Source organism: Ochlerotatus camptorhynchus, unplaced genomic scaffold, assembly GCF_037179485.1.
Source record: "Ochlerotatus camptorhynchus isolate MF236.1 unplaced genomic scaffold, CSIRO-AGI_Acam_v1.1 ptg000086l, whole genome shotgun sequence".
Taxonomy (NCBI): Eukaryota; Metazoa; Arthropoda; class Insecta; order Diptera; family Culicidae; genus Ochlerotatus; species Ochlerotatus camptorhynchus.
The window spans coordinates 213,680-240,222 of NW_027040576.1; the positions used below are offsets into that span (position 1 = coordinate 213,680).

The 26,543-nt window shown below is 36.2% G+C and overlaps 2 protein-coding genes and 9 non-coding genes across 11 annotated transcripts in view; 1 reads left to right on the top strand and 10 right to left on the bottom strand.

Moving 5' to 3' along the window:
* wrm1 (wurmchen 1) overlaps positions 1-8,886 on the bottom strand; it is a 34,188-nt gene extending 25,302 nt beyond the window's left edge. The window contains exon 1 of the mRNA XM_065218471.1: positions 8,791-8,886. The gene's annotated coding sequence lies outside the window, so the exon portion shown is untranslated. The remainder of the gene's footprint in view (positions 1-8,790) is intronic.
* Positions 1-26,543, top strand: part of LOC135698458 (protein FAM133A-like) — a 472,657-nt gene that overhangs the window by 13,767 nt on the left and 432,347 nt on the right. The window lies entirely within an intron of this gene.
* TRNAA-AGC (transfer RNA alanine (anticodon AGC)) lies at positions 3,186-3,258 on the bottom strand. Its single transcript has one exon. It is a non-coding gene; the product is annotated as a tRNA-Ala (tRNA).
* On the bottom strand, positions 3,351-3,423 carry TRNAK-CUU (transfer RNA lysine (anticodon CUU)). The gene has a single exon. It is a non-coding gene; the product is annotated as a tRNA-Lys (tRNA).
* TRNAA-AGC (transfer RNA alanine (anticodon AGC)) lies at positions 4,177-4,249 on the bottom strand. The gene has a single exon. It is a non-coding gene; the product is annotated as a tRNA-Ala (tRNA).
* Positions 4,340-4,412, bottom strand: TRNAK-CUU (transfer RNA lysine (anticodon CUU)). Its single transcript has one exon. It is a non-coding gene; the product is annotated as a tRNA-Lys (tRNA).
* Positions 5,911-5,983, bottom strand: TRNAA-AGC (transfer RNA alanine (anticodon AGC)). Its single transcript has one exon. It is a non-coding gene; the product is annotated as a tRNA-Ala (tRNA).
* On the bottom strand, positions 6,074-6,146 carry TRNAK-CUU (transfer RNA lysine (anticodon CUU)). Its single transcript has one exon. It is a non-coding gene; the product is annotated as a tRNA-Lys (tRNA).
* Positions 7,276-7,348, bottom strand: TRNAA-AGC (transfer RNA alanine (anticodon AGC)). The gene has a single exon. It is a non-coding gene; the product is annotated as a tRNA-Ala (tRNA).
* On the bottom strand, positions 7,442-7,514 carry TRNAK-CUU (transfer RNA lysine (anticodon CUU)). Its single transcript has one exon. It is a non-coding gene; the product is annotated as a tRNA-Lys (tRNA).
* TRNAP-UGG (transfer RNA proline (anticodon UGG)) lies at positions 8,135-8,206 on the bottom strand. Its single transcript has one exon. It is a non-coding gene; the product is annotated as a tRNA-Pro (tRNA).

Below are 26,543 nucleotides of genomic sequence, written 5' to 3' on the forward strand. Positions count from 1 at the left end.
CTCCCACAATTTAAACTCATTTGGTAAGAAACTGACTTGCCACAAACCATTTGAAGTTTATATGGAAATTACTATGGAAAACCCAAACTTTTTGTTCACTGTATTTTAGCCTTTTTCCATATTGCACTGTTAACAAGTTCTATCGCTTTTATTATGGGAAATTTTCTCAGCTACAACTTTGCAGAAGTTTGTTTTTAAGCCAAGCGTCAAACTAAATATTTATTAATTGATTAAGAGATTGATAATCTTATGGCATGATTAAGCAGCAGTATTGTGGGCAACACTGTATTCTGCAGTGTGACATAGTAGCCATGATTTTTGTGACCTATTCTACGCCCCAGAAACACCAATTTTGCCAGGTGATTGAGCATAATCATAAGACATCAGTGACTGGAATAATTAATAACTTATGTTCCTGTAGAGTGAACTGGTGAATTTTGGTTTTCCCATAGTAATTTCTATATAAACTTCAAATGGTTTGTGCCAAGCCAGTTTCTTACTAAATAAGTTCAAATTTTGGGAGCCTAAAGGGTGTCCCCGATGAAATTGCCACAATATGAAATTGCTCTAACTTTTTAACCGTTGGGTAGAATTTAACGAAAAGTTGGGTGGATTTAGTTCATAGTGTATTATTTACATCCTGCAAGTTTTAAAGTCCTGTGATCAAAACTCGCGGAAATGGAGTCGAAAGAACAGCTCGTGCGTGATAAAATCTTGCGCATTCATCACGAGAACAATGATCTCTCGCATCGTTCCATCGCTAAAACGTTGGGAATCGCGAATTCCACGGTGTCACGAGTGATCAGGATCCAATTTGTAACCGTTTGAGCACTGTAGAGCGAATATTTCAAATTTTGCTTCAGTCTATTGTACAGGTTTTGGGGTTTTGAATAAACCTGGAAAGAGGCCTATTAGAAATACTTCACATTTTTTTATAATTAAGCACCCTACTTGTCCGTATATCACGTGTACAGTTTAGGGGGGAGGTATTGGCGAATTAACATGGTATTTTTTTTCTTAATTCATACACGGAGAACAAATTCGTTAAGTTAAGATAACAATCCTAATAGTTACTTTCACATGGAAAAATATTGTTGTTTGAAAGAAACCTATAGTTATTCCAACATTAATTTGACCGTCAACTCAATCATATCTACCTAATAGATTCAATTGTTCATCTTATACTCAATTCAACTATAACTTTGATCAATTATAACAACCGTCAAATGTAATTTAGTTATATAATTTGGTTTCAGTTGATCATCATAAATCCACATACTTTTAACTTGTGATGCATAGAGCAGGCGATAAGATAGCTGGCTCTCACGCAGATGAATACGGTTCAAATCTTAGTTGAATGTTCACTTTTTTATGTTGTGTTTTTGAGATCGATAAAGAAGCAAAACAAACTCCTTAATATGTCGATAGTGAAGGGCAGTTCGTTTTATAAACATTGTAAGATTTTGCTTCCCTAACAATAGTTTTCTTGAATCAACTAAAGCATAGTTGTTTTTTGAGGTTTAACGTTTGTTCATCTATTGAAAAATATAGTTGAGCCAACCGACTATAGTTGTAGCCCTCTATATATAGTCAAATCAACAATAGTTTCGGGTTATCTCTAAAACAATTGAACAATATAGTTATTTTGACCGGAAACATAATTGCGTCTGCTATAATTTGTTCTCCGTGTATGGATGATTGTCCACGCAGGGAGATGAGGAAGTCTAAAACATCTCAAAACCTGTCCACGTGGAATGTGGACAGTCCTAGAGATATAGCTTTTGACCGTTTTTAGTAGAAGTTTTCAAACGCTTCTATCTGTCAAATAACAGCTCGTAATAGAAAGGATAAGTCGACTCCAAGGGAGAAATGATTCGTAAGCATTTCAATTGAGTATTTCAAGATACTTTATTTGTATTTGTATTTGAGCTATATCAATAGCTCCTGATTCAAACATGGGGTCAACTACAAGAAAAAAGTGATTTGTGAGTATATAACTGAATTTTTCAAAAAGATTTGAGCTGTCAAAGAACAGCTCATGAAATAAAGCAGGAGTCCACTCCAAGAGAAAAACAATGTGTGATTGTTGATTCCTAGAGATAAATAATTTGTGAGTTTTGCAATTGAATTTAACATAAAAATAAATCTGTCAAAGAACAGCTCATGATGTAAGTAAGAAGTCAACTGCAAGAGAGAAATGATTTGTGAACATTCCAAGTTAATTTTTCAACAACAAAATTATCGATCAAAGAACAGTTTATGATATAGAGGAGCTGCGAAGACAACACATAAAGAAGACTGGCAACTCTTCCATTTTCTCATACGAACGGTATGAGACAGGTACAATCGCGTCATCTGCCGCTCAAAGGTAAATGCTTCGAACGAATTTGATAGCAAAGATTACATCCTCAGAAGAAAGGTTTGTGTATTTGCTCATTCTTGATATGATGTCTTTGGGAGGAGTCAACTCATAAAAGAAACATAATTTGGGTGCATTTCAATTAAATTTTTAAAATGGTGTTTTATATCAAATATTTAACCGCTCACGATATAGAGAAGCAGTCAACTCCATGTGGGAAATAATTTGTGAGCATTTCAATTGAATTTTTCAAAAATATTTTATCAGTCAAAGAACAGCTCATGACACAAAGAATGAGTCAACTCGAAGAGGGAAATGATTTGTGAGCATTTTAATTGAATTTTTGAAACTAATTTAACTGTCTAAGAACAGCTCATGATATAAAGAAGGAGACAACTCCAAGAGAAACATAATATGTGAGGATTTTCAGCTAGAATTTTCAAAAGCATTTATCTGTTAAAGATCAGCTCATGATATAAAGAAAAATGGATTGAAGTCATCAAAGAATGTATTGACGATAATGGTATTGTCAATAAAAGTAATCGTGTACGGTTCAGTTGAAATAATCGATCATTCAATTACACATTGGATTAATTGCATTGTTACCATTACTTCGTCATATGGGACCCACTTTCGTCATATGCATAAAAAATACAGACAAACAGTAACATCCATCTTCACTTATGCATCAAACTAATCGCTCCACGAGTTTTACGACGACTGAAGTAAAACAAGGCTGACATAAGACGAATTTGAACGGGGAAGTGAAAGTATGACGATTTTGTGTAAATTCGTCACAGATCCAATGATAAAATATTACGTATACTGGAGATGCGGGGCATCGATCCCCGTACCTCTCACATGCTAAGCGAGCGCTCTACCATCTGAGCTACATCCCCATGTTGATAAACCGACTTCTTTAAGCGAAGCATTTTATTTTCCTCGATGATCGATGTCGATAAAGCAGATCAATGGATAATAAAAAGATATCCGCCCAACGTGGGGCTCGAACCCACGACCCTGAGATTAAGAGTCTCATGCTCTACCGACTGAGCTAGCCGGGCTGATGTAAGAGTGGTGTTTTATGAGTATTGTTTTTGAAGATTTAATCGGGTGACGAACGACTTAAGCAGGGTTAAGGCTTTGTTGCATGCATGGGGATTTACTTAAGAAAATCACACGAAATTTCAGCAAAAAAAAATATCCTACACAGCAAAAAAATAATTTTGATATCACGTCAAAGTGGATGCACTACAATCATGTCGAAAATATGGTGTAATATTACTTGCTAAAAAGGACAAAATTATCATTAATACAATGTATGAACTGACATTACGCTGCTTTTACTGCATTTGTTTATTTATGTGGCCATAAAAATTACATGAAATTTTCGACATGATTGTAGTGCATCCACTTTGATGTGATATCAAAATTATTTTTTTGCTGTGCATGATTTTTTTTTTGTTAGCACTGTTAATATATTGCACAATGCGCACATTATAAGTGCGATTATAAGTGAGGATGCACTTAAAATATCATATTTTTTATGTCTTCTGCACACTTATTTCTTTGTAAGACATCAAAAATCAAGACGATAATTAAACTCTCTAGTTTTCTGGTTACAGACGTCTATACTTTTACTAGCGGAGCTTCTGACTATACGACGTCAAAGTGCACTTTCAATCGCATGATCACGCTTTTGAGGGGGTTTTAATTTGCAAATAACAATATTTAAGCATTCAATTTAATTTGGTGGTACGCACTTCTATTATACTGTCTGACAATCCGATAGATATCCCTTTGTCAAAAATTAATGTTGGAGATGCGGGGCATCGATCCCCGTACCTCTCACATGCTAAGCGAGCGCTCTACCATCTGAGCTACATCCCCACGATGATAAACCGCCGATTTCAACGCATATGATTTTTCCAGTCACAATTATGTGATGATAAAGAAGAGCGATCGTATTCAAAATATTGTCGCCCAACGTGGGGCTCGAACCCACGACCCTGAGATTAAGAGTCTCATGCTCTACCGACTGAGCTAGCCGGGCATGTGTACGCTTATATCTCGTGTGAACATCTGAGATCTAAATTTCACACCATTTTATGAAATATTGGTGTAACAACGTAAGTAATTCATTGCACTGCCGTTTGCTAGAAGAAAGCACATTTTGTGTACCGTAAAACGGAGTATCTTTGATAATGCGGGTAACTTTGATAGTAGAATACAATGATTAAATTTACTCTCTGCGCCTTTTCCGAATTCGAAACATTGGTTCCATATTGTAGCTTAAGGCATTTTCGTTTATATGGTACATAGTTTTTATATTGTATGTGTTACATATTTTACAAACATATTAAAATTCAAATTTTCTTGTTTATCGCCTGTTTGAAAAAGCACTCAAACCATCACTTATGAAATGTATTTCCAATATAGCCATCACAAATTAAATGTTGTATTCTTATTACTTATGATGTTTTCTGTCTACATACTCATTCAAAGTTGCATATTTCAAGAACTAAATTATTTGAGTTTCACGCATTTTCTTCTAAATTAAACGAGCATTATCAAAGTAACCCCAAATCAAAATACTAAGACTAAAAAATAGTGCAAATGATTTAATTTCCGTCAAGTATATTACTAACGAATTGACGCAAGGATCATCAGAACTTGTTTTAAAAAAATAAAATTTGAAAAAATGTAATTGCTGTAAAAAAATATTTAGAATATACTTCAAAAAACTATCAATGTTACCCCGTTTTACGGTACATATAACGTCTTATTTGAATTTAATACAAACGAAATAGGGGAAATGCAGGTAATGTCGGCCTAAGTGTCCCTAATTTGGGCCCATACATAAATTCAGCAATCAACTAAATTTTCAATAGCAACCAAAAATATCCATTAGTAACGTCCCAATAACGCGTTCATCTAGATAAAATTGATAAATAGCAGACTTTTAGCGATGGGCCCAAATTAGGGACATGTAGGCCGACATTACCTGCATTTCCCCTACCTGTTATTATCAACCACATTCTGCTAACCATCAAATGCATTTGATGTGACCCTATATGTGATCAGAGTCACAAACAACGAGGTATATAGCACTAAAGTTACATCAAAACTGCTGCACATAGGACATTCCATCGATTGTTTATTACAGTAATGACCCAATTTTGTCAGCCCTCTTTTTGAAACTCTATTCTAATTTTCTACGAGACCCATGCGCTGTTTCAGTGGTCCAATTGCTCTAAAGAATACCTTAAACATCCATGAGATAGATATGATATTACGGATACGTGAAATTTCTAAAAAGAAAGAACTCCGGTGCGCGGATGGGCTGACAAAATTAGGCCAATACTGTATTACATTGAACGATGTCCACAGGAATTACGAGCAAATCTACATCCATGTTCTGCTTTTTGCAATCACATTATTATAACGATGCTCGGTAATTCTTTTTTTTTTGCTATGTACATAGATAAATAGAAAACCATTTAATTATGTTGTTAGATTCGTCGCTATCCATCAGTCTAAAAAAATCCTATTGGAGATGCGGGGCATCGATCCCCGTACCTCTCACATGCTAAGCGAGCGCTCTACCATCTGAGCTACATCCCCACGATGAAATGCCGCCGATTTCAACGAATCTGATTGCTCCATTCACAATTATGTGATGATAAAGAAGAGCGATCGTATTCAAAATATTGTCGCCCAACGTGGGGCTCGAACCCACGACCCTGAGATTAAGAGTCTCATGCTCTACCGACTGAGCTAGCCGGGCTGGTGTACGCTTGCGCTTCATGTGAAAGTCTGCGATCCAAATTTCGAACCATGTTATGAAATATTTGCGTAAGCCAACAACTTGAAAATTAATTGCTGCTTTGCACTGCCTTTTGCTAGAAGAAAGCATGCACAGTTCTAAAAAGTAGTGTCAATTTCTATTTAATACGATGCACATAAATGAAGCGTCACATATCATACAATATTACATCATCAGACATTTAATGAAATATTAGAAAAATTGCATGCAACCATCTGTCTTTGTTAGCAATGTGTCGTGCAAGTGATAGGAAATGCAAGTTTGTACGCATTGATGTTTACATCACCAGTTATATTCAGAATTGTTTTCATTATATTTTCAGGGCTGTTACAAGATTTTATAAATTTGATCCGCGAAATTCGCGATTTTTGAAAAGAAATCCGCGACTTCAAATACTAATCCGCGCAAAAAATAATTTTTTTTCATTGCCTAAAATTAGTATTTGTATACTACTACATGGCATTTCAAGCTTATTTGTATGTATACCGAAAATTATAGGTTTTTCAAATCGTCCAGGACATCAGTTGATTTGCTCTACTAGATCAAACAAGACTGCAATAATGTCTGTAGTATCGTAAAATGTCCAATAAGATTCAAAGTGTCTATGTGGATCATGCATGATCTATTTCCGAGTAATCCAAATGTTCAAGGTTCTTCAAATCATCCTGGAGTTCAGATAATTTTATCTACTACATCAACCGAGATTGAGACAATGTCTTTAGTATCGAAATATTTCCAAATAGATGCACAGAGTCTATGTGGATCATGCATGAACTATTGCCATGTATACCATATGTTTTATGTTTTCCAAATAGTTCTGGTGTTCAGATGATTTATTCTACTAGATCAACCATGACTGGGATAAAGTCTGTAGTATCGAAATATGTCCAAACAGATTCATAGTGGATGCAAAACCATTGTATCTGTATCGATCCAAGAATGCAAAATATTGTATCTGATTTTTGCTATCACTTCAATATTTCATACAGCATCATGAATTACGTTGATCTAGATTACATTTTATTTTGCTGTATATATATTATTATGATGTTATATTCGCACACCACCCGTCTGCCTAAAAAAATCCTATTGGAGATGCGGGGCATCGATCCCCGTACCTCTCACATGCTAAGCGAGCGCTCTACCATCTGAGCTACATCCCCATCTTGTTAAATCACGTGCTTATAACGAAACAGTTTATTTTCCTCGACGATCAATGTCGATAAAGAAGATCAACAAATAATAAAAAAGATGTCCGCCCAACGTGGGGCTCGAACCCACGACCCTGAGATTAAGAGTCTCATGCTCTACCGACTGAGCTAGCCGGGCTCATGTCCAAGCGTTCCCAGAAGCACATTTTGTCACAAACATCGTAACACGGCTCGGTTTAGATCCAACCATAGAACTAAACCACTTATCCGTTGAACGCCAATTTTCATTTGCCGACAATCATAATCAATTGTGATTATCTTTCGCCGTATCAGTCCGCATATATTCATAAGTGTTGAAGATTTTCACGTTAACGCACCACACTTCCCAGCACTGCTGTTTCCCTAGAATGCCTCCCGAACCCAATTCCGGCAAACGGTTTGTTTACGCTCCACCATTCAACTGTTCATGCATGCAAAATAATCTTCGTTCATAATTCGATCACCACACCACACCAGCCCACCCTATTCCCACTACTGCGAAAACAGCCAGCAGCTTGTCACACCGAGAGCCACAGCTTTTAATGTGTATTCCAAGCACGTCTATCGCATCCATTTACTACCACCGTTGACACATACACTTTTGGTTTTCGGATACCGGGAACACTCAAACACAAAGCTGCACTCGACGCCAATCGTTTGCGATGGAGAAGGCTATTCTGTGGGGAAAATTAATATTCTAATCCATTTGCGTGCACTCAAATTTTCCCATGCACATTCGTTCGATTAAAAAAAAAATTTGGGCTCAACCGGGATTTGAACCCGGGACCTCTCGCACCCAAAGCGAGAATCATGCCCCTAGACCATTGAGCCACATGCTATTGTGGCGTAAAGTTGCGCTCCAGTACACCAAATTTCCAACAAGAAAGAAAGCAAGCATGCACAAAACGACAGTCATATGTGACAGACAGTAAATATGCTACCACTTAACCATGTTCTTGGTATGTATTGGTTGAAACTTTGTATGATTTCAAATGCATAAGCTACACCAACATAGCTGTGCATTTCTGTGGGAACTTGACGGATACAAAACATGAGTTGAGATCACGTACAAAATTGCCAATTGGAATTGACTGGAATTACTTCCTTCAATTAGGCCATGCATTTTGATAATTGCTAGACAATATTTTCTTTCACCTAACTGTCAAAATTTGAGCCCGCGAACTGGATTCCATCTGCTACAAACTGGCCACATTCCAATCGATCGATTGAATGACACAGGTTGCAGCGTCTTCACCTCTTAGGGTGTGGTGCGTTAATTAAACTTCCAAATTCTTCATCACTCCAGTCCACCTGAATCAATCACTCACAGGGCTCCCTTTGGTTTTCCACTTTATCATCGGCATCACCTTTGCGACACTTAATCAAATCGAACCGGAACCGGTAGAAAAACTTACCTTTGACTTGGAAAAACAACACCGAAAAACTCCCGAACCAACTAGTCTCGAATCGCGAGCCACGACGATACGCGATAAAAAATGACGCTTCGCGAAGTTCGTTAGCAAACTGATCTGACTGGCTGACTCACAACATCAATGAAGCTAAAAGCAACCTTCTAGAAGTGCCACTACTATAGTAGGCACACGAACGACACACATCAAAGCAACCAACACCTCACACCATCACCATAACAACGCCCTGTCCATATCACCACGACAACGACCGGTGCCACTTGCCCGATGCTCTATAGTTAGGATACCTGGCTCTACACCGGCACGGCAGGTTCTTTGGATAGTGCCTGCATGCATGCTCTAAAGCATTGCCGATGAAAAGTGAACAACGACTATCGGGTGGATGTAAACAGACGGACTGAAAGAGCATTAATGATTACTGTAAATAGAAATCCATTTCACAGTAAACGTGCAGTAAGGCTACATTTTGAATTGTGAAATGGAATATTTTGGTGTCTAACATAATGTTCATTGAAATATCATTCATAGCTGATTATTCAAATGAGAACTACAATAGTTTAGAAACATGTTTACTCAATGGATTGCACACCCCTTTCTGTGTTTTGGTTTCGCATTTTAATCTATTTTTGTTCACCCACTAATCCTACGGTCAGATAAGTTGACCAGACAACTACCAATACAACCAAACCGCAAATCGAATTTAGACTTGCCCAGCTCCTCATGATACACGCGGGCATCAAATTAAGACCACGGAACGCACTCAAACAAACAGATTCGTACCTAGGGTAAATTGCCCTATTATAGACCCCTAGTATCTGTTTTAGCCATCAACGCCAAATTCATGACCTTTTAATTTTTGGTTCGACCGGTTTTTTTTTTTTTCATAAGGTGCACATTAACACTCCGAACGCGAGGCCTCCGGTAAAATGTGTAACGACATACTTGTCATGTTTGAAAAATCATAGCTCAGCGATTTATTGACGAATTTCAAATCTTTTGACGGAACTTGAAACTACAGACTTTAAAGATTTATTCGGTATCATCTGATTTAAAATCTATCGATAAATTGCTGAGCAATGATTTTTCAAACAGTGCCAATTTTCTGTTACACATTTTACCGGAGGCATCGGGTTCGGAGTGTTAAGGGGAAATTTACCACTCAGAGAAAAATCGGCGCGGTTTTATGTTTCTAAAAATATTGGGAAAAATTGTCAAAAATCCAAGAAAATTAGAGTTGGTTGGAAATGCTAACATGAAGCTTCAATGTGATAATTTATTAGCTAGAGAATGATCTTTAGAAGAGGGTAGGTGGATAGTTCCGTTAGAGTACGGCAGTATGAAAATTGAATAGAAGTTGAAAATGAGCGAAGGGCCATTAATGCGACAGTTTTTTTTAAAGATAGACGCACATCTTTTGCCTAACCCGTACGATGTACGCGGAGACTTGAAGTATCGCTAACTTCGCGTATGAAGTAACATAAAAACACTTTGAATGTAACAAGAAAATTAGTTTTTCTTGTTTTCTATATCATAATGGAAAAAAAAGAACCCTCAGCAAAACAGAAATGTCGATGTTTATGGCTTTTTGACTTACATGACATATACAAATTGTAAAATAGCAAAAAAGGTTATCTTCGATTTACACTTAATTATTCCATGGCAGACAAAACTTGATTTAGTGAATTAAATGAAAGATAACCTTTTTTGCTGTTTAATTTAAGCATTCTGCTAACAACCCAATTTCATTACTGCATTACAAAAAATGTGTTTGCACGTAAATTTTCTTTCAAAAATTATAAAAATGTGATGTATTTAGATTTTTAATATTTTTTCAATATTTTTATAATGATTAAAACGTATTTATTTATTTTTCAGAGCCGTGGAATTCCCTTTAACGAATAGCTTAGTATGACTTATGATACTTAAATAAGTAAATAAATTGATTTTATCCAGGAAAATTTGCATTAAAATTCGGCATTATCCTTTTATGGACCACCCGAGACCATTGAAGGAGTTTTAATACCTTAAAAAAAATAAAGGGTGGTTTCCGAAGCACTAACGCATTATTGACGTTAGACTGCGAGATAGAATTTGTAGCTCAATTCAATAATAATCACAAAATTATTGATTGATAAATTTAATTCATAAATCAAATAAAGTCCACACTTAAAAATTTGAATTTAGGATATATTATATACCTGAATAATGTATATTTTATTGTAACCAGAGTGGTGGTTTAAAATAATTCAAAGTCCATTTTAGATTAGATAGGAGTAGCTTAAATCGTTATGGTGACTAGTTGCTGAGTACCCAAGTAACAATTTTGGTTTTATGAGGGTTCTAGAGACCATGATTTAGACTTGTAGCATGCTTGAAAACCTCGATAAAACTTGCATTGTTAATTGGGTAGTATAGTTGAGAAGTACAAAACTTTGTAACGTCACGCAACATAGTCGCTCTCCAAATAATTTTGAAGTACTCAAATCATTACCCTAGTCAAGCTCGCAAGTTTAAGCAAGTAATTTGAAGATAAATGGCATACTTGCGCCACTTGGTGAGCGAATTGTAAAGTGTGATTTACACCATCTAATGAGCCATATTCGCTCGAACAACTTTGCTGAAGAAAAAAACCTTCAATAATAAACAAATACCATAAATGAACGATATCCCAAATGGTAGAACAATTTCGTAAACGGTTTGGATGATACCACGAACACGTCGTTGAGCAAGATAATCATATATATTTTATTGAGGTTCTACCGTTCTAGCGTTCAGAAGGGTAAGGGCCTAACTGCGATGATCAATTTCTTCGATTTTCTTTTTGGATTGCTAAAATGTTAAGGTGAAAAAGGATGTCATTAATTTTCAAAAATTCAAAAGCAGTTTGTTCGTTCAAATTCAAACTTACGTTGATGAAAATGTGTTCATTGCAGTTTACTTGCCTACTGAAATACAGTAAACACATTTTCATTGACAGAATTCCGGTCTTAGGCAAAAACAAAACTGCTTTTGAATTTCCAAAAATTAATGACAACTCTAGCACATTGAAAAATGATTAGTTGACCAAGCTAATTTGGCCTGAAATTAAACCTCCCTCCTTCCTATGTCACATATCGTCACAATTTCTCAACCACCAACTTGAAAATTAAGTCACGATATCACAATCTCACACCCTTTAATTATTGCGAAGTTTGTTTGGAAATTAATTTTATAGATTTTATACCAAATTATGGTCCCTTATTTCTTTTATAATAATTATAAAAAAATGTGTTTAAAATTTCTAAAAGAACATATTTTATGAGTCTAAATTAATAGTTTTAAGATCTGATATTCATTTTAGAAAAAAAAAAGATATTGCAGGGGGAACCGATAACCGAGAAATCGGGAGAGAACTTCGAAAAATGAAAAATCGAGATAAAAGAAGATTCTTGAGACCCTTGGAATGGTCTTGCTTTCTAGGATAAATCGGGTTGAAGATATTTGAAGAGAATGTTGATGTAAATTCTATAGGAATTTTGAGACGATTTCAGAATGAATTCAAAAGGTGGATCTGATAAAATTTACAAGGGAGTTTTGGGAGAGTGTTAACTAGAACTCGAGGGCTATTGTGTGAGTTCAGAATAGAAGTTCCGTGGAAAATGACGTTTGTTACGAATAATTCAGGATCCGCGAAAATTATTAGAGGAATTTTGAGTGGACATTTCCATAGCAGTTTCAAGAAAATTTATCTCATAATAGAGCAATTTTGGGATGACCTCCCTAATAAAAATAACCATAAAATAGAGCTTAACGACGTGTTCGGGGTATCATCCAAACCATTTATGAGATAGTTTACCCATCCGGGATACAGTTCGTTTATGGTATTTGTTTATTAGGGCTTCTACCAGACATTATATTAAAATTATGCAACTCATAGTCGATATTTTAGGGATAACATAAATAAGACCCTTTTTTTCGAGAAACTAGAGGTATAATGTTGCAAGTTCAAGTTCAAGGCATTTAAACTGCTCGAAAAATGTGGTCCACACAGTAAGAAATAACTAATTTTATACATGACGGAATCCATCTTTGACATAAAGGATGAGACGTGAACAAACAAGTAATGTAAAATTAAGTGCTCTGATACTGAAAAGTTCGATACTCGACGAAAAGTACGTTTGATTGAGCTGAGTTTTGCGTCTATTATGATTCAATTTTATGTCAAAATTGACGCTCGTATATGTCAGTCTCAGAGCACCTAAATTTAAACGAATTTTTCAAAATGTGCATTCGAAAGTCATCGTCGCACATTTTATTGATTTTCACCCTCTTATATTCCACGAAGACTTAGTCCTGTATTTAAAAAAAATTGTTGAACATATGAAATAGTAAAACAGCAAAAAAAGGTTATCTTCCATTTAATTCCACTTAACTAATTTTGGTATCCATGACAGATACGTATTTCGACTACAATTTGCAGTCTTCATCAGTGTCATTCCCACTAAAGAACTTATCAAAATCTAACCCCCTTAAGTACTCATCCCCTAGGTATAAAAGTCAAGATCATAGGTATAAAAATGAAACTACAATATGTTGAATCGGAACCTACCTAACTAATAAAAACCAAAGATTTAAGTAAACTAAAGGAGAAAAATTTATTCAACTTTCTAATAAGGAAAATCCCAAAGTGACAGTGACCGCCATGCTTTCAAATGGAAAAAAAATGCAATTTACTACTTGACCAATATTTTCCAATGAATCGATACAAATGGTGATGTATCTTTAAACCGTTCAAATTATCTTTAAAATTGCATCAATCTGTAATTGATCCACCAAAGGCATGGGGTTCATAATAGGCAAATTTACTCAAAATATGTGAAAGAAATGGAATGGAAATTGAAACAGCCAGATCCGTTACCGTAAGGTACCTGCGCTTATCAAAACAGCCTCTATTAACTTTTAGCCTAAAACAAGGTAATGCGAAAGCTTCGTTGTGGTGTGGCGGCTAATGACAGCGAATGGCAGAAAAGTGAAATTTAATTTACACTTTGCCTGGGGAAGAAAATGATCCTAGGCTAGCTGGAAAGGATAATTACTTAGACTGCTAATGGGAGAATGGCTATAGGCGGTAATTGTTGTTGACCTATTCTCTCATCAAGGCACATTTGCGTAAATTAGAAGAATGACTATAATATGGTGAAATGGATGGTTTGAGACTCATTTGGTCGAATACTACCTACGTCTCCTTATGTATGTGTAAAAAACATCTGTTGTGCGACTATGAAAGAGAGCCTGTGTTGGAATGTTGATTCAGTAGTGTTTCTAAATGCTCTAAATGGGTTACCGTGTTACAGGCAATAAGCCTGTTAATCGCAATTACGATACATAAGCAGTGATAGAAAAGTATACGAAAACTCATTGTGACTCGCAAACTTTTCTCTTTGTGAACTTGGAGTAAAAAAAAATAATGCCGAAAATGTACATAACCGGACCTGTTTTCTCTACCCTTGATACATTTAATGAAAATATTTGTTTTGCGTGTAGCCTAGCTGAAGGCGGTGCGAGGCTCAATTAATATATGTGAAACGTTTTCAGAACTGCAAGAAATGAGGTTAATTAGCGCGCTCATACTCAGCATTGATGATGTTTTGTTGGTTTTAACATTATCTTGATCTAACGATATTCTATACCTCGATATTTTCTACGAACCGATTGATTTAGCGGTCCCTTCATTTGTGCATACATCTCCATAAGTCGATATTTCAACAAGTCGGTGCCTCCTTTGGTCGATGTTTTACGTAGTTATGATTCAGAGCTTCTAAGCTTTCTTCATTTTTTTTTTGGGTGGGGGAACCAACTGCAGACACGATCACCCGCAGTTGTGGACTTTGGGAAGACCTTTGATCCTGGGTAGAATGGGATTGGATTCCCGTAAACGACCTGCTCCATCTCCTAATATTGATTTGCACTCCTTCAGTGCTTTCTCCACGCGTTTCACTATGTTCTGTAAGGGGTCTACTCGAAGCTGTCTATACGGTCCGTTGTTAATCTTCGTTGTCATCTAATTGTCGTAATCTTCCTTGTCCATGATAACGACCGCGTTGCCCTTGTCTGCTTTTGCATACCCAGGTAACAATTTGATATTTAACAAGTGTTGTTCAATCGATTTTAATTCAGCCTTAGTTTGCATAATTGTTGTACATAGACCACGTTAACCTTTGTTCAGATTTTAAACATCTAAATCTGGTGATTCTAATCAGTCAGAAGCTTAATACCCCGTTCACATTACAGCGTATATCACGTGATATACGCTGTCTTGCAATGAGCAGTTATACATCTAGTTTTCACTGGAAATCCTATGTATGAGTGCTCATTGCAAGACAGCCTATATTACGTGATATAGGCTGTAATGTGAACGGGTTTTTAAAACATTAAATAACAGTCTTTTCCAACCTTTGTTCAGTTTCTAGTTTATTTAGAAAAAAAAAAATTGAAAAACGCTTCATATATTATATATTTTTATAGAACTGCAACGAGGTGATGATTAACTAAGTGGATTTACATATTTGTTTTGTTATTATTAGACTAAAAATTTCCTTTGCATTTCGGCATTTGAACCGGCAGTCACTGATTCACAGGCATCAATCATACCTTCTGGACCAATTAAGCATATGTGTGGCAAAAGTTATGATCATTAACTTTTGTATATTAATTTATTTGATAAGGCTCAACCGAATTAACTTAACAGAGCCAAGGATTCATGGTCACTATACAATACATCTTAAAGCTATAGTCAAAAGGTACAACACAATAAACACTTTATCTTCCGCTATCCAAAAAGCCTCCTCCATCAGAACTGGAGCCGCTTCCAGTAGTTTAATTGTATGACAAATTGTTGTACGCCAACGAGGGTCAGAGCGCGTCCATTGCAGCAATGGACGCAAAACGTGGTCAGCACTCACACACTCATCACGAAACGGTTGCTTTCCGAAGTCGACGACGCATCGACCGAAAGAACTGCTGATGAAGAACAATGAGGAGGACCACACAATGGTTGCTGCCGAGTAAACAGACGATCGCGTAGCACACATCGAGAGTGGCCTGCTTTTGTCGACAGCCGAGTGAACACTGATGATCATTAACTTGAAACACGTCAAATTTATGTTGAATGACAGCAACCGGAAGAGTATTATACAGCAATGCAGAATTGAAAACAACAACTGGTGACAGTAAAACATTCGTCTCATTTTCAAGTGTAGTTAACTCAATGTAGACCCAAGCGCGCGATTTATTTCGATCGTCATGTGGAAGTTGTTTTAGTGCCATAATTGAGTTATATTTTTGTAATTCTGTCTGAACATTCAGTGCTATATAGCAGTCAAAACACAGAAATACAAATGTTAATGCTTCCGACGTCGTCGCAGCCCACTTCTATCTGGAGCTATTCCTAAAAAGCTCCTCTACCTTTTTTCTACTGCTGCCGCTGCTTGGGATTAGAAAGGTAGGCAGTGAATTTAGAAGAACTAAAATGCCGGATCGAGTGACACTGACTACATTTAACAAATCAGGCTATCAAATATTTGTAGTGCATTGCAGATTTGTGGAGTAGTTTTAAGCTAAAATAAGGCTTGTTCAATCTTTAGATCAGCTAGTTTATTGAGGTTGAATTATGGGGATACCATTGGCTTCACGCACTACTAATCAACTATATATTCAGCCTTATCTAGCTTATCAGCCTTATCAGCTTCTGTTCTTACTGTTCAGCTTAAATTGTAACTTGGGTAGTATACTGCTTTACTTTTCAGCTTCTTTACAATCCGAATTTCCTTTTCGTTGGTGCGAATTTGTTCCTGTCTGTCCTTCATTATGTTCGATGTGATAGTCCTGACCGTATTCTGTAATGATGTTGGAAGTGTCTTGATAATCGCTGTCTCTACGTCAATGATGAACTGCTTCACGTCTGGTTTGGACTAAAAGCAACAACCGTTGTGTGATAATTTAAATCTCATGTGCTCAAATGATTTGATAATTTGTAATTATATTGAACTGCATACACATCTGTCATTTTTTTTTTTTGTGGCGTCCATTTATTTATGTGTCAAACACCAACTTTAAAATCTTTTCTTGTTCCTTACACATAAAAAATATCATCATAATATCTTATTATTCCATAATTTCATATAACATTGTTTTAGTCAAAATGAATGGAAGGCACCCTGCGTCCTTGGGTAAATGGGCAAAACCTATCATGAACCAAATCCTCTCATACGACATATTGTATTTCAAGAATATGACATGATCCAAATTGATATATTGCAACAGATGGCACTTTCCAGTGGAAGGGAAATCCAATTTTCGGGGCAAACAAAGGATTCCGACTAGACATATATGCACAGATATGAATATTTTTTACTTCTGTTCATGACTTTTTAGTAGAGTCCTATAAGAAAGAGAAACGCGAAGACAAATAAAATAACTGGCAACCCAAAACCTTGTTCACACCTTGCACGATTTACCGCTTTCGTTGTGTATTGTTGTTATTGGTAAGAATTGAAGTTTGAGGTCAAAAGTAACTGAAGGTATGTAAGCGAGTATTCTTAATTTATTTTCATATATTATAATTCATCTCCTTACAACATACCAAGCCATACTGCTAAACGTATCCATGATGGTTTTACTACAGTAAAATATTTTAGTATTACTTTTCAGGTGATATCAATACTGCAATCTAATCAGAATTGTTATCAACCCACTGACAGGTCTTCTGATAGATTGGCTACACTTAAGTGACAGCTCAATTGGCTGCAGATTCGCTAGAGACAAATAAAGACATTCACAAACCTAAATCACAACCAGGTAGAGGAGAATTTCCCCTACCCGTTCATTTTGTTCGTTTGCGTTGGCGACCTTCGGTTCGCTACAAACTGGCCGTTTGTTTACAAAATGAAGTTGAGGCCTTTTCAATTGTTGGTCTTGATTTAAATGATTTAAATACTATCTTTCATGATTGCCTACTTTGTGAAAACAAGACAACATATTGCTATCTACGGTGTTCTGACAGACTGTTCTGCATTAGAAGACAATCTATGCAAACAATTAGAGGAAAAATGCATCGATCATTTGAACAGTGGGCTACCACTGATAGATGTGATTTAGAAACTATTGTAAGGCCGGCAGATAAGTTTGTTTTATTTTTCTGCTTGAAATTGACAAGTTTGAAACCGCACGATAAAATAAAAAGAGAACAATCGAAATGTTGTCTAAACTACACGAAATTCACCCATTAGTTAAATATTTTCAAGAAAATATACAAATTAAACATTTCAGTTTTAAAGACATTTTTTAAGAGTGGCAGTAAACGGCTTTATTTCTAAAATGGTTAGATTTGTACGCATAAACCAAAATAAAAAAAAAATCCATGTGTATAAACAATAAAATAAATTTTGAATTATCGGTCCATAACACAAAAAAAATCTGAATTTTAACTATCACGCAAAATCTCCCTTTGTTTAATTTTGAGCTAAACTTGGAATAAACAGCGAATTCGTTTACAAGCTTACATACAATATTGCTAATTTATGCGATATTGCACTTAAATTTACACGAAATATAGTGTAAATTTACGTCAAATCTAGCGTAAATTTTATGTGCGCTATATCTCGCAAAAATTTACATGATTTTTTTAAACGGTAAATAAAATAAAAATAAAGTAAAAAGAGCTGAAACATGTATTTTTTTGATTTAAGTTCATATTTGAAAACGGGAAATAATTTCTTATATTGAATGTGTAAAAATCGCTCTAATGAAAAAATAATAATAATTTTATTAAGTACGTTTCAATACACACTTAAAAAAATATATATTAAATAAAAACATGACAAACACACAATTAAAAAAAAATAACTTTTTCGTTTATGATTTATTTTCAAAAGTGAACTTTTTGAGAAATTATTTTTTTTATAACTAGTTTTTTTTTTATTGAAATAAACAAAAATTAAAGCAGTGTATACTTTAAAAAAAAATTGTCAAAATAATATCTACAACTTTGCTCAAGACACCATATCAATCTAACAAACCGTTTTGACAATATATATATTTTAACTCATTAGTACTGTTTTTACACAGGCCCTGTTGGAAAAGTAGTCGAGACCCAATATGAAGAATTTATAACGTAAAATGACATTTTTACTAAAAAGCAACAACTATGCAAAATTTCAGCTAAATTGGAAATGATTGTTCAGGATCAATTCGCGAGACTTCGTGGAATGCCTCTTATGTGGATGGCGGGAAGCAAACGTGTGGAGGATTTTACCAAACGGGAGCGGGACATTTGGCCGAAGGACGTTTCGCCGAACGGGTCATTTTCTCAAGGTTGTGAACTGTTATCAAATCTCAGTAAATTTTGAAATCAGTCTCGAAAAAAGACTGGTTCGATGTTTTCAGCCTGACAAGCTATTCAAATGTAATGCAAAACATGACCAGTTCTTTTGAGGTGTACTGATTTCGTTATTTTCTAAATAATCAATTTTTACATCAGCATTTCTAGCTTTTCATATTTCTTATTCATATTTCTGATCCAATACATATTCTAAAACTTATTCTTTGCCAGCAATAGCATTAACAACTATAAATAAGGTTGCTTTACATGGGAATATATATTATTTAAATGCGTTCCAAATTCATTTTAATTGTAATTGATCCATGATTAAAATTCGCCGAAATGACCCATTCGGTGAAATTTCCTTTCGGCGAAACATCCTTCGGCGAAATGACACAGACCCGTTGAGGATTTACCAAACAACCTCCAATAAAATTGATCCAATATATGTAAAATGAACAAAATACATGTATGAAACAGTCCTACATGAGATTTGATAGTAAATTTACTGTGTTGCAATAATTTCGTTTTCACTCGTTATGCCAACCAATGCATGCATTTGTATATTGAATGACAAATACAATGATATTCTATGACCAGGGAAGTCAAGAAAAATTCCAACTCAAGAGATTTACTCGATCGAACTGGGTAATACAAACCGGTGGAAACTAACGATTTTAAATTGGCTCACTACTTGACTAGCCCATTGGTTCCAAGCAAATCGATTAACGTATCCCATTTAGTCGAAATTCTAGTAATACTATTTGTTTTGATTCGCTATGAAAGTTTGACAGATAAAATGAAGGGTTCGTAGATTTTCCTATGTTTCGAGGGGTGCATCGATTAGCTTGGGACCGAAGATAGTACCAGAGCTAAGTAAACAAGTTAAGCACGTTTCTTCGGGACATTTTGGTCTTACCTCTATGATAATACTGTGCCTTTAGACTAAAACCCTTGATAATAAATTTTCATACAAGCTGCGTACTAACCTACACTGAAAAAAGTTTTCACTTAGTTTCTATTAGGAACGCACTTAGTATTTTTCCAAAATAAAAAACAATGATTTTTACCTGAATATCACATAGCTTTAGAAATTCTATATGAGAAATCATATAGATTTCATTGGACACATAACGTTCATGTGATTTAGTGGTGCAATTTCCAATTATGAAAGTTATGTGAAATTTACATGGATATTTTCCACTGGTTATGTGTTTTATTTTATGAATGTAGCATTCTGATCTCAAAGACTCAACTGACTCGACAATATGGGCCTCAGATAGCCTAGTCAGTAAAGACACGGTATTGCCAAGCCGCAGGTGGTGGGTTCGATTCTCAGACCCATTCGATGAAATTATTCGGATTGGAAATTTTCTCGACTTACCTGGAGATAAGAGTATTATTGTGCTTGCCAAACAATCTGGTTGGCATAGAAAGCTCCCAATCAATTGCTATCGAAGTGCATCTAGAGTACAAAGATGAGAGTCGGTCTTACCCGTAAGCAAAAGAAGCATAAAAAGCCTTGAATAAGAAGAAAAAGAATCGATCGAGCAGAGATTGCTAGGAACATATCAACCCGAACAATGCATAAGGTCCTAAGTAACATCGTTTGTTCTCTTCATCGACTTTCTCTTTCGATTCTTGTCGTGTTTCTCGTGTAAGATGCTGAATAATAATTTCTTTCAATCGTTCATTTTCCAGCTGGAAATGTGTTTATATGTCAGTAAGAATGAAAAGAGAAAATAGAATGTCAATGTTACTTTGGACCTAATCCATTGGTCGGCTTGATATGTTTCCACTTCCATTTCTGGTGCATTGTTATCAGAAAAGGCACCACACTAATAATGCCAACAAGAAACTTTCTTCTCTTCGGCTCTTTGCCTTGCTACCCAAAGTGTAAATACGTAAATACAAATGCATGGATGCAATTTCCAGTGCCATGTCATTCTTCTTAGGGACTCCACAAGAGCACAATTGCAAACCGGAATTAAGCTGGAACTGTTACATTGTTTTCGTTTTCATTCATATTGTTTGTTGCAAGATGCATCATCACACAGTAATGAGTGCGGTTTTGCAGTAGAAGCTTTTGTGGAAGCTTAAACTGTTACTACAAGGTTGACGGTGGTGGTATGTGATTTCATACTTCATCGAATATCGGTTCAATTAAGGTTTAATTTTACATTTACCAAAACCATTGAAGCTTGAAAGCATGCCGATTGCATTGAAGGAGTAGAAAAAAATATCCACAGCATTCCTAGCCTGTTTAATTATTCAATTAATTAGACCCATTACACTGATTTTAATTAGATCCCATTGTTCTGTTGATTTAGGTATCATTATCAGCAAACAGCTCACAGATGTAAGCGTACCTATACCTTTTCGCCCGTGAAAACCACTCTTACACCATTTGCTAGCGCTATCATCGTCGTCGTCATCGTCGTTTACCAGTTTGCCAGGACTTTAAATGCGGCAAATTTACCTTCGGTATCTATACACGGAAATCCATGTAGTACACACAGTCATGTAGGTGGATGTCGGACCGTGTTGTACCCGTAGCAGGGAACGGATTAGCACAAGTACAAGTTTCCTCCGAAGGCCCCCATGGCTTTCGTGTTTCGAGTGACTAGGACAACGACGAGTGTAAAAGTCAGTCGGGTGCTCGTTGACGTGGATAATTACGATATTGTCTCCGCTGGTAAGATTTAACCCGGTAGCTTGGAGTCAGTCTGTCGGAACCGGAACCGGGACGGTTGGGCAGCAGTGAAATTTATGTACAAAAAAACCTCTTAGGCAGAACAATGGGCGATCACACTGTCATGTCATTAAGGAATCTAATCAGGCACAGGCGTTCACTTCTTTGTTCACCCTTTTGTCCACCTCAAATATTCACAAGCATTTCCATCTATCAAGTTGTAATGAATAATCAACAAAGCATTTTAACTAGCAACCCCGCAATCTGATGCTATCGTTATTTTGAGCAACGTCAGGAATGCTCACGAACCCCCGATATTCAGCCAGAAAAGTTACTAATAATTCAAGAAATCTTCCAAATAAGCTTCAATGCTCCATTTTTTTTTACGTAGAACTACGCCTGCAATTTCTATATGGGGGTAAAATTTGACGTAGGACAACGTCTATGATTTCTATAAAAGGGTACACTTTGTGAAAACCGAAAATGGAACATGTAACAACATTATGAAAGATTTTGAACGTTAATAACTCAGCTGCCCCTATACCAAATTCAATAATTGTATCACCAATCATGAAAGCATAGAGTTTGATAGTTCCGTTAGAGTACGGCAGTGTGAAGATTGCATATAGATATTAGAATAGAGAGCTAGGACAACTTTTAAGGAACGTACAAATCGGTTTTTTCATCTCTCTTTACCAAACTCCCCCTTTGGAGAGGGATGGTGAGGGGTGTCCCCCTCCCCGCCACCACTGGCAAAAAGAGATGAAAACCGACCGCTCAAGCAGCGTTGCTTTAATGTTTTAAAACTTATCGGTATCAAAGGTTTTAAAAAATCGGTATTTATCGGTATTTACTATTTTAATTAATTTTAAATTTTTGCCGTTTTTGAAAGCGAAAATTTTTATCTTTTGGACTATGATCGGAAAATTTCGGGAAATGTTTGAATTAGCTTCTGGAGGAAGCTGAAAACAACATCCAGAGAAAGAAAAAAGAAGCTCTTCTGGAGGAAAGTTTAGGAAAGTTCTAAGAGAAGTCGGAAAATCATCCGCGAAACTTCCAAGACATAAATTGAGAAACTTCTGGCGAAAATTTAAAGAAACATTCAGAAAAAATTCGAATTTCACATTCAAAGGAAGGCAGAAAAGCTTCGGAAATTGGAAACAAATTACAGAAGTAGCCATTTACAGGGGAAACCAGAAGTAGCTCGGGAAAACCTTCCAATAGAAGTAAAAAAAAACAACTGGACAAAATTGCAGAACTAGACGAAAGAAATGTCTAGGAGAAGTTCAATTGAACTTCCTGGAGAAGACTGAAGAAATTTCCTAAGGTAGATTGGAAAAAAATTCTGGAGGAAGTCGGAAGCCAGAGCGCTAACGGAACAGTCGAAATAAACAAGGACATAATTCCAGAAGAAAGAGCTCTTGGGGATGTTCTAATTATCCGGAAATTTTCCAATGCCCCTGAAGTTTTTGGAACATTCCTGAATTGTACTTAGGAATATTCCATATTTCCTCGGGCTGTTTTGGAGTACTGTGATCATCTTTGAAATACTTGGAACTTCCCTGATTATAATGAGACTACCGGAATATCTCTAATCAACTTTGAAGGTCTCTAGACTTTCTTGAAGATTACGAAATTTCCTAAGCGCTCTCACAATTATCTTGAATTTATTGTAACATCAGCATTGAAGTCTTGAAGTCAAGTCTTCTGATCTTTTCGATTTTTCTAATTTTTAAAAGTGATCGACACTGTCATTAATAAGCACGAAACTTCCCATGAAATGTTCTCACAATGTGCTAATGTTCATGTAACTTCCCTTACGTTTCTTAAGTTTGTATCAGCCCCTCGGAACATTGCTGAAGTGTTCGGAAATTGCCTAAATTTCTCGGAACTCCTTTAAAACTTCAGCGATTTCCTTGAAATTTATTGATCGGTCCTGATGTTCTCGGAGCTTCCAAAAGTTCTCTCAATTCTCCTGAAACTAATGGAACCGCCCTGAAAACCATTAAATTTTCCAAAAGTTCTTTGGACTTGTGAAGTATCCAAGATATTAATGATGTTTCCTTAAGTTCACTGGAGTTCGCTGGACCGAGTTTTAGAATTTTAACAGAAGTTATTGAAACATTCTTCAATTTATCGAAACTTACTCAAAAATCTGGACTTTTCTGATGATTCAGAACTTCGTAAAAGTTCCTGCAGCTAGTGTGGATTCGCAATTAAAATCTGGAAGCATCCCTGAAGTTCCGGGAAAGTTGAAAAAACTGGCGGGAAAAGATGGAAAAATCATTCGAGCGAAGGTTGAAGAAACTTCCAAGGGAAGTCGAAATAAGTTTCCGAGAGGAATCGTAACATAATTTACGATGTAAGGTGGAAGAAAATTCAGGAAGTTAAATAATGTTTAAAAAGTATTTCCCGATTTCCCCGGAATAACAAGAAAGAGTCGTAGATTGTTTATCGATTCATGGGTAGCCAAAAACGGTGAGGAAATTGAAACATTAATCAAAAGAGTATCCATAAGACATTTTTAAGATGTTTTTTTTTTTTTTAATTTTAATGGCTCATAATATTTATTTATTTATTTATTTTTAATTTGTTTTTAATTAATAAAATCGGTATAAATCGGTATAAAACCTCAAAAATCGGTATTCTGAGGAACCTTATCTGTATATCGGTATCTAGTTCGGAAATCGGTATAAATACCGATAAATCGGTATATCTGGCAACGCTGTCTTGGTCTAAGACCTTGATGATTTTATTTGACAGGCTAGAATAATGCCAGTTTGACGTCCTTTAATGCCATCGGAATCTAAATGTTTGGTAGCGCATGGAACAGTCAGTTAGAATAAATCAGTAATTCGAATCGGATGAATGTAAACAGTCCAATGAATATTCGGCCTAGTTAGCTGAAAAATTTGTTTACTTTGTTACACTATTTCATAAATCAAATTATAATACTTACCAATTAATTAACATGATTACACATATAATTTAAATTAAAACAGGGTAAAATTAGTATCCATTCCACTAAATTCGAGACGAAAAGTCATAAATCGTCCAAGTTAAAACAACAAACAACTATACTAGCAACCGGTCACTGCGATGAAAACTATCCAGGATTGAAAATACTTAAAAATACTTAAGAATACTTATGACAGATTTAAAAATATTTTATTGATATTAGAACTAAAGTTTAGAGTGGGATGCCCCTAGGTTAATGCAATTGTTTCCAAAAGCCCCATTGCTCTTTCGAAATTTTGACGAAGAATTTTGTTTACGTCTACTTATAGCTTCACCGTGCTCTATCACACAACCATCGTCGTCGCCAAGATCTTCACGGTTTGTTGACTACCGCACGACTTTGGCCCTGCCATCTACCACCACCATCCTTCATTACCTGGTATATCGTAGGGTATAATCGCAAATCGCACGAAAGGCTAGCTGCCACACTCACGCTCTGCAAACGACATCCCGGGAGGATAAGTCTAATTAAAGAGGGAAGGTATTCCTGGATTGTTGGCTCTTTGGCTCTTATCCTGGCTCCATCAGCCAGAGAAAACCGAGTTGCAAATATATATATAAAGTTGGCAATGGTTTGCCGTCGTTCCAGCGTGCCGTTCCGACATTGTTCCTGATATGTTGTTGAGCATACGGAAGGCCCTTGAGCTTTTCGAGATTTGCACTAGATGTGAACCCGCATTCATCACACTCTGGGTTTGTGACCGACCAGACTACTACCAGTCATCATCATATTCATGCATCATTTAGCAAATTGGGATTCTTGGTTCTTGGTTCCTTGGAGAAATCAACCCTTTCGACTCGAAGTCTCATTTCTATCACCCTTCCGAGCTTCCCCGAGACCAACATTTCAAACAACCGGAAACCAATAAACCTACTTCCCGGGATGTTAACAATTCTCTGCTTAGAGTTAATTGTGTTCCCTACTGCGTGTTAAATGACGTCGTGAACGGTTCAGCAAACCGAATCGACACGGGCCAAGTGACCTAATTTTACGATGAACCGCCAGTAACCGATTCACAAGTGGAATCAATTAGAGATTAATTATGGCATGATGGACATTCTGTGAGTCAGGACAATAGGTTTTGTATGCGTATGTGTGTGTGCACGCGCGCGCGCGCGTGTGTGTGTGTGTGTGTGTGTGTGTGTGTGTCTGTGTGTTGGTTAAGTTTAAAGTTGACGTTGAACACGCCTGCTGCTCGCTTGCCAGACAGAAAGGAAATTAATTTTCCCAGTGAGTGGGGATGGAGCTTTTGTGTGGCTACTTGGACAATGGCTGACCAGGAAGCAAAACTATTCATCAACATGGCAAGCAGAAGAGTCCATTATCGTTGGGGGAAATTTACGGTTAGATTCGGAACTTTTCGCTTGCTATAAGAGGCGCTAGTTGTACGAAATTTATAAGGCAAATTTTGAAAATTTTATCACGTTTGGTCTTAAGAAATTCAAGAATGAAGAATGACTTTAGACATTTGAACCACTTTCCCCACACGCTCACTATGAACGACCTCGGCACAAAAGACACATTTCGTACCGGTTTCGGTTGATCTTTGAAAAGGCCAAAGTTTCGCTTTTGTCCGAAACTTGTCTGCTTTTCACTTGCTGAAACATCTCCTCGGAGAATACCGGAAGAACTCGGAAAAGTTACTTTTCAAGCTTTGCTCTGAACATCGG